This window comes from Oxyura jamaicensis, chromosome 3, assembly GCF_011077185.1.
Source record: "Oxyura jamaicensis isolate SHBP4307 breed ruddy duck chromosome 3, BPBGC_Ojam_1.0, whole genome shotgun sequence".
Taxonomy (NCBI): Eukaryota; Metazoa; Chordata; class Aves; order Anseriformes; family Anatidae; genus Oxyura; species Oxyura jamaicensis.
The window spans coordinates 59,504,475-59,513,773 of NC_048895.1; the positions used below are offsets into that span (position 1 = coordinate 59,504,475).

A 9,299-nucleotide genomic window follows, 5' to 3' on the forward strand; every position below is an offset into this window, starting at 1 on the left:
AAATTTCCTCGGTAGAAGTCTAATCGCACATTGCAATCAGACATACAGCTACTCCCGAGCAAACGCTTCGTGCCTTAGCTGACATGTGGCACTGAGCTAATACAAGCTGTGCAATTACCGACCAAATGGTTATCACTGAACCGATAGCTGTACAGTAGCAGCTTTCCAATAATGGAAGACAGAATCAGAGCCCCTTACATCAGCTGTGTAACTGTTTAAAATGCATTTCTACTACATTCTAGGATGGGTTATATTTACACCACAGAAACAGGTAACAAACATAATTTTGTAAAAATAAAATTTCTGATTTATTACTTTGCCTAGAAAATGTGATTTACATTTTTTAAAGTTTTTGAAATACATAAAGATAGAAAAACTGGATAAAAAAAATAAATGTGCCTTTTTAGTGTCTGCATATTGACCATCATTAATGAATAAGTTCAGAAACAAGATTTTAGCCCTGGAGTGTTGGACATGAAAGTTAATTATCACTTTGCAACCTCTTAAATATGTCTGTAATATCCAAACAATCAGGATATAGTGATCTGTATATAAGATAGCATATAGCAAATGTTCTTCTCCCACACTTCTTTGCATGCTGATCAAATGATGCTTGCTGTCCTGGAACTATATTTCATCCACATGTTCTCTCCATCCTCACCCACTCTTCCCAAGAACAACAACAGAGAGCTCTGCATGGGTATATTAACTGTGAGAAAGTGATGACTTGTTACATGAGTCTGGACTTGCTCAGGCTCACAGCTGGCCAAACAAACCTCCCTGCATGCTGTAGCCCGCTCTTCTATTGATGAATCAGAGCAGCAATTGAAGCATTCAAAAGCAATAAACTAGTTTCTACTAGCCTGCGATTCAACCTGCTGTTTTAGGGGGATATGTTGCAGTGGGTAAAGTAGCTTGAGCCCTTCTCCTTTTGTTATCTCTGGCTGGTATCAGCTGGTGTGTATTAACAGCTGCAGGACTGACAAGCTTTCCCATTTCTGTTGGGTCTGCACCCTGCATATATTTTCCTCTTCAGCAGGCACAGAACTTGCTGGCTGATTTGAAACAACTTTGACAACTCTCAAATATATTGTTCTTGCAAAGTTCCTGCAAGGGTCACAAGAACAGACAGCTATTGGATGGATTTATAAGTGAGGCTTAGACCTTGAGAATCTCTGAATATAATCTGCAGGAAGAAAGTGTCAGATACAAGCAATCAGTACAAAACATTAAAAAAAAAAAAAAAAAAAAAAAAAAAGGTTTCTTACAGGGCTCTGTCTATTATTTAGCAGACCAATATTAGGATTTTCTGCCCCCTCTGAAGATTCCCCTACACTTTTTCTCCTTCCAACTGCCCTCCAAGTAGTGTTCAAGCAGTGTTTTATTCTTATGTCGAATTTGATTCAAATCAGCAAGTAGGTTCAAAAGCTAAGGGGAAACAGAGCTACATATACAGACTTCTCACTTAGGTGTGTTTCCATTAAAAAGAATGCTTAAAAAGTGAATGAAAGTACCGTGCCAATAATTCTTGTTTCACACCAAAGATTTTTTTTTCTTTTCTTGCTGCTCATAGAATAACCTCATTTATGACAAAAGGTTTTATAAAAGCTCATGTGTTTCTCATGAGCAGTTTACAAAAGTAACCATATGCTGAATATACTTTTAGTTTCTTCTTTGGCTTGTTGTTTCTCCCTTATCCAGCTAGAAATTCAGGGTCCACCAAAGGACTAAAATGCAGAAGCTCTTGTTGTTGTTGTTTTCTTCCACTCTCCTGATACACTGTTGGTTCTGGTTAGGCTCCTCATGCAGTGCAGTGGAGCATTGTATGCGACAGAGAGGGTAGCCAAGCTGATGGGACTCTGCTAAGAATAGGGCTAAAACTCCAGTATTACACTTCTCCTTGTAGGCACGTATCTCAGTACTTTCACTCAGTATTCCCAGGCCTTAATCTACATTAAAAAGGACATATCAGTATACTCTTCCTTCCAATACATTGAGTGGACATTGCATTTTTCTTCAAAAGAATATGACTTCATGACTGCTGTTTGTATTTACCTGCTTGTAAAAAGCCTTTGTATCTAGAGTGCTCAAGGGAATGTCAAAAACAAGGATTTGTCCCTGAAAATGAGGGATTTAAATTCCCCCAATGAAAGAAAGGGTGAATAAACCTGTGTAAACAGACCATAACTCATTTAGGCTTTTTCTCCCTTTGCCAGGTACCTAAAGACCTTCTTTTTCACCAGCTATGTTTTGAAAGCTGCTGCCATTGCATTTTGAATCTCATATGCTCAGTTTTGGGAGCTTCTGAGAACGAACACTTGCTACATTAAGTTGTTAAGGGGAGACAAACAGAAAAAGTTCCATTTTACTGATCCTGATGGGGAAGAGAAATGAGGCAAGTTTCAAGCTGCTTGTTGCTGCCAGTCTGGGGGACTTCCATGAGGAGTTCAGGCACTATCAGTGTGGAGCAGTGGCTGGGAAGGACTTTCTGGGACTTTGTTTTAAATGTTTAACTCAGGTAGTGATGTCCTTTTATTGGCCTGAGAGAATCGTTTGAATTCCTGCATGTCCCAAAGGCTACAGTTATATTAAATGTTTCTGTTCTTGGGAGAAAAAGACATGCACCAGGCGCAAAGTAGAGAGAAGTATCTGCACCCTGAAGGCCCTGGGACAAAGGAATTCTGGCCTGCAAACTGCACCTTTTGCTTGAAGATAAAGGCAAAACCCCTCAAGTTTCTTACCAATCTATCCTAGAATAAAATGCTTTTCCAACTTCAAATCTGTCTGTTGGCATGACCCTGAGCATGAGGGAAAGATATACAAAGCAGAACACCAATACTACATACTGCCTTCCATCAGTGGTCTAATGCTACCACTGTCCTTTTTCCAACTGGTGGCCAATGTCTGATACTTCAGAAAGTGCTGGTGGGTAGGGGAATTAATCAAAATATATCTAGAAGGGAGAAAGAAGGAATTCATTCTTTCATAGCCCAAAGGCAATCATGTCAGGTCTTCAGGACAGATTGCAGCTTGTGATTTGGAGTTTCTCCCACTGAAGGACATTTATCAGCGATTGGATCTTGTTATGTCTTTATCAGCAGAAGTTTAAAAGCTCTCTACTCCCAGATACCCATCCTGTGTGCTATCACTTGTACAAAACATGTAAATCACCTTGAGCTTTTTTTTTTTTTTTTAGTGAATAAATTACGGTCCTTTTGTCTCCACCACTATGGTTTGCTTTGCAGCCCACAGGAGGGCTTTCTGGCTCCCCTTTGAATTGTCTGTAGTATTTCCTCAGCCTCCCTTTAGGAGCGAGGATCAGAAATGCCTGGCAGCTTCTAGCAGTGGTTAACTAATGCCATACACAGATGTAAGCTCACATCTCCATTTCTGCTTTCTAAACAACTTTTGACAGAGCATTTCACTAAGCATTTATTAAAGGTAAGAGCAATAGTGCTCCTGCAGGTAAACCTTTGCCTTCAGGGAGCAAGTCCAGGCCATTCCTCAGGAAGGCACTTGCATTTACTCACACAGGATTCAGGAAGGTTTGGCTCAGCCCTCTTGAGCAATCTTAAGAAGTGAATTTGACCTTTCTGTGCTGCCATCACTCTTACCTCAGCCCTGTTTCTGTAAGACATGTAACAATACTTGTGCTGCGCTGGTCCCACCTGCTTTATCTACAGGCACATCTACACAGACGGTAGCTCTGCCTGCGCTCTGACTCAGGCGAGTGAAAGCCTTCTCGAGGCTGGAAGCTGTTTGGACGTGTTACTGAAGGCCCATGCTAATGCTTCCTGCTTCCCCACAGAGAAATTAGGCATGTCGAGTTATTGAATTTACTGTTGTGGGTCTCCTCAAGCACAAAAATCACCAGCGTTCTCCAGCATGGAGAGCTCCGGTGCCAAAACAGTCTCAGGTCTCACATTTCTCTTGTCCAGCATCTAAGCACTCCCTGCTTGTGCTCAGCCTGCTTTGCTCCCTCCCTCCCCAGTTCTCCTGAACGGCAAGCACAAGGGTTGCATTACTGCAGACAGATCAAGATCTTAAAACCAAACAGGCTGTAACGAACCCCATGCTAGGGAAGTAAGCGTTTCATTTTCCCAGGAGCTGGGAACACTCTGTCCCATGCCACTACTGGAGAATGCCATCGTGACACAGCATCATGGTCCTTCCTGGTGATATGGGGATTCCTCAGCCACACATCTTTGGATGGGGTGTCCCCTGCATGCCTGGCTGCCCCAGGAGCTCTCCTGAGAGCCACGGCTCTGTTGATGGCAAAATACCAAACCTCTCATATGCTGTCTATCGCCCTGCCGTTGCAAGCTTCTACCCCACAGTGAGTTTAGGGTGAAGTAGTGTATATACTCAGTCTGTAAAACTACAATAAATTACATGCTGCACTGGCAGTGTTGTGGATTCATTGCAGCTGGGTAATAAAATGATTATCTTAGGTGGGGATTGCTAAAAGTAATCAGTATTGCTCCTAAAACCTTTGCTCTTACAAACAATAAATAATAACAGCAGGAACTGCAAGCCTCCTTCTCCCTGCATTACCAATAGTGGTGGAACAATGCTAATGTATGACTTTACCTTTACTAATATTGAAATGATAGCTAAGTTTCCTGACACATCTGACTTAAAATAGCCATAGGAGATTCATGAAAACCTTTCAAACTGTGGATATATTTGTGGGCACTTTAACTGCACATAAGTAGAAATCATGCAATGCTTCCTATGACTTGCTGTGACTTCCCTGCACTCTCGTGCTGGCTTCTGAGCCTGTGACAGCATTACAGTGGGGTTATGTCTCTCCAGCAGAGGTGATGGCAATTAAAGTGGGTAAATTGGTAAAAGAACACATAAACTAATAAAATTCTGTGGAGAAGGTTTTGGTATTGTTCCTGAATCATGGCCTAAACTCATTTATTCTTCTGTTTATCAGTTTAGTCATTTGTAAGGTTTAAGCCTGGGATTTTCATGGTTAATTCCTCCGAGCAGTCAGCCACCAAGCAGTCTATGATGCTTATTGTTGTAAATATGTGTCTAGACATAATTTAGATTAATTCACCCTAACGATGCTGTCAGTATGAATATATTACAATGCAAGTGCATAATATGCAGTTGAAATGCGAACTCCAAACAGGCTTTGCTGTGACCTGCCTTGCTGTGCCTTAACATACTGTAATTATTCTAGTAGGAAAAGTAATGGGGAGCATGTTCTTCCCTTAGTTACTAGGGGAAGCTTTTGCAGAGGTGTGTGGAGTTTAATGAAATCCAGACCAGAATAAATATTATTCAAGTGCTGATCCTACAGTGTTGTCTGGTTTCCCTTTTAACAACCACTGTTCCTTTTATTCCTCCTTTCAAAAGGATTACTGAGAAAAAGTTGTGAATATCTTTTCAGTGCTCGTCTCCATTGGGTGCTCAAGTAACAATTAAGCTGTTGCCACTGTCTTTCTGCACAGGTGGTACAGTCTGGGAGACTGCTGGGCTTCCTAACCTAACCTTTTATTTGTTTGCTTGTTTGTTTATTGCTACTTATGACATCTCTTGATGCTTATCTTGCAAACAGCACGCAGGAAACAATTACTTTAGAAGGCATCCCATCATGGTATATTTAAACGTAACTGAACAAAAACTTTCTAAGGTCCCTTTATATGATACTTAGAAGAAAATTCTCTGTAGAGGGTCTAAATATCTTTATTGAACCAGCTTGAATATATCTACGAATTTCTTGCTCCTTCCACTTAATATTTAACAAAAATAAGATCACATGAGGGTAGTGGGTTTCTTTGCATCAACTTGGAGGAGAGTCAGGCCAGGCCAGGCTCCATGTCTGTAAAAATTCTATCCTGTAAAGTCTTTTAGCATGTATTTTAATGATTTTTTGGAGCTTGTGCACAGGCTGTTCCAATCTAAAGATAATTTAATTGGCATACAACTGGAGACTATAGTTAAACTGCCACATGTGCAAGGCACACTTATGACTGAGCAGAAGACAATTAAATCTCTTTGTAGCAGGAGAGAATGGAAGTTTCTAGAAGCTGTTGCCCAAGGCAATTGGCCACATGGCAAACCATGGCTAAAGCCAAGAAATGTGGTCTCAGAGGCTTCCTTGTACCTCTTGAAAGCCGTTGCACCAGAGACTAGAAGAAAACATATGGTAAGATAAGCCTAGTCACCTTCATTTGGGATGGAAAAACAGGGCTTCTTATAGCAAAAACTCGATGGAAAGCAATCGTGGAAACAGGGGTCAGGAAAAGTGCTGTCTGCTCTTAGTTTCTACTGCACTTAAGGGAATCTGTTCACTGGCAATGACTGGGGTTACAATGAAGGGAAATGGCTGATTTATGTCGCTATTTATACTCATAACAAAAACAATTCTGACAGAATGTTAGCTAGTTTATCAGACTAATTGGCTGATATGGGTGCGTAGAAGTGCATATATATGTAGGTATGGATGTGTATCTATGCTGACGCTGTTGTATTTTTGCTCTGATTTGATTCTCCAGGCTCTCCCAGGAGATGTTCAGTTCTTTCCAACACCTCCTTAGTCAGTGGAAGATGTGGCTGCTTGGCATCTCTGAGGACTGATGAAATGAATCTCCCAGCCCACTCTTGTCCATACAACATATCCTATCATATGAAAAGAAGTTTTAATACTTAGCTACCCACTTGGGATACACAAGAACTCTGTGCTAGATACAGATACATAATCTAGAATTTAGGAATCTTATACTTTGACCAATACCTTTTAAATATCTTTATAGAAAGCATATGGTTTAAAAGGTGTGGAGGTTAAAAAAGGAACAAGTCTAGCCTCACCCAGAAGGGCTTCTCAAAAATTATCTCACTTGGAAAAAGCAAAGCAATCTGTTCCAAATTTAATCTGATGACATAAAATCACTACTGGGTTGGTTTGCAGGTATAAATCTAGATAAGTACTGAATGCCAACCCTGCAGTACTGCAAACAGACATCTCACATGCCTACATAAAACCCTGCAGGTAAAAGAGTTACTTTCTTCAGAACATTTTGTAAAACATTAATCTAGTTTATCCTTGCATGAGAGGTTTGTCTTACAAATGCTTTTCCCCTTACCTTTCCAGCAACAAACAAATCACCCTATTAACTAGCTAGTTTCAGGTGTATGAGAGACATAGTCTCTAAAGCATTACTTAATTTTGTATAATTCAACTTTTCATTCCAAGAATTTCGGTGATTGTGGGAAAGTACCATAACATGAGCATACAATAAATTCTACAGGAAATCAATAAGCTATATGATTATGCAGGATATAATATAAGCTATATGATTATGCAGGATTTAGAGACGTAGATCACTATCATAGTCTAAATCCTTCGGATATCACAGTCTAAATCCCATAGATCCCATCTGAGCAATTATTTCAGGTAAACATATTTTAGCATAAAATATCATAAAAGCCTTATTTGGTTCAAGTTGAAAACTAATGAATTTATTGGGGGCACTTACTAACAGGATGAGGTGTCAGGATCCATGGGGTCCAGGAAATGAGCTATAATCACCTACTGTATTTTGTAACTGTGCAAATCCTTTATCATCAAATTCAGGTTTGCAGAGAAAGAAGAGATGGAAACAATTACATTTAAATTAAAAGTGTTAGTTTTTTTACTCTCCTCTTCTTTTTAAGGTCTCAGAAACTGGGCAAACAGTATCAGAAGTAAAATTTAGAAGTAAAAACAAACTCAATTTGTTTTCTAGATATTTCCTTCACACAGACCATTCTATAGTCAAAATAAGGCTTATAAACTGTGGTCCTTCTTGCAGCTATGCAATTACTGAATATTGAAAAAGATATTTTTACAAGAACAAGTTTTCCAGGGCTCTTTCTGCTGCTCTCTCCTCTCACAAGGCACTTGACAGAATAATGATCAAGTATTACAGTAGATCGGATGGACACTCAGTCATCATTGTCCATGCCTCTTGGCATGCCACCTCAATAACAAAGGTGCTGGCAAGCAGCAGTGGCAGCACCCTGCATGAAGGACAGGCTTCCATGGAATTTGTCCTGGGACACTGAAAGGGTTACAAACCACACTGCAATCTCTCCTGACTATCACAGGCAGTTAATCTTACTTAAAAAGAACACATTTTGCCTGTAGACATCACTGCCTGGGGGTGTGACCGAGCAGAACAAGAGTGGCCGGAGGGGCTTTGCTACAGCGGGCACAAGGCGGGTGGCCCAGGGAAGGGCCACAGCACCTGGCTGTCCCCACACACATCACTGCTCCCCCCTGCATTAGAAATGAAGCCATCCCCCCTAACTGAATGCTGGGCAAGGTGCTGTCAAAACACCCCCAGGCTTCAGTGAGATTAGGATTTCACTCGTACTTCTCCAAGAATGTAGTCCCCTGCAGGGAATTGAGGCTGACATCTCCAGGTTATGCTTTAGAGCCCCCCCAACACCCTACCTTGTGCTGAACATGAGCTGTTTACACTCTGATGCCTGCAAAATCAACCTGAGTGTTACGGAGAGATTTATTTCCCAAGAAGGTGATTACGAAATGTTTGCTAATTCTAGGAACTGTGTTAAATTGTTCCCAAAGTATATATCAGCATAAGGGCAGAAAGAGCTATTCCCAAAAAGTAACTAGGCCACTGTTTTTTTGTTTTGTTTTGTTTTGTTTTGTTTTGTTTTTTCTTCTTGCTCAGCATCCTCCAGCAATATGCATTTACTTTAAATGTATTTATCTGAATGCATTTGAATTGATTATTGTCAGTATACTTCTATCACAGGGAATTATGGCGCATAATTATAACTCAAGCTGTGCTGCCTCACTGGATGCGGTCAGACAAGATGCAGATTTTATTCCCTAAATGTAGGAGAATGCAAGTATTTCCGCAGCAAAGCATTCATGTTTAAAAGAAAGTCTCCTTGAGTGTAAGTGTTTATAATTCCGAATTCCTTTACAGCAAATATTTGTGTCTGTTAAATTAATTTACAGAAGATGGAACAGGATGTGTGCAGAAAATAAAGGTCAAAACCATAAAAGTGAACTAAAAAGAATAAAACTAAAGGCCTTGAAGTATGATATGTTGTGCATGTATTACAGGTATGGGCCCTTTGGAAGAAATAGCTATACCTGGGTGAATGTAAGCATGCAGTTCAGAAAATACATGCAATGTAGGCTGCTATTTCCATAGGTCATTGTGTGTGTGTGTGTGTGTATGTGTGCATAAAGGAGAGGGAGAGGGAAAATGAGGGAGAGAGAGAGGGAGGAAGATAGGTAGAGAGCCAGACTCTCTGGGGGGGGGGGG

The 9,299-nt window shown here is 40.5% G+C and overlaps 1 long non-coding RNA gene across 1 annotated transcript in view; it reads right to left on the reverse strand.

The window, feature by feature from the left end:
• Nucleotides 1-246: 246 nt before the first annotated feature.
• The window catches only part of LOC118164109, an 11,685-nt gene continuing 2,632 nt past the window's right edge, over nt 247-9,299 (reverse strand). Inside the window, exon 3 of the long non-coding RNA XR_004749346.1 lies at nt 247-1,186. This is a non-coding gene — a long non-coding RNA (uncharacterized LOC118164109). The remainder of the gene's footprint in view (nt 1,187-9,299) is intronic.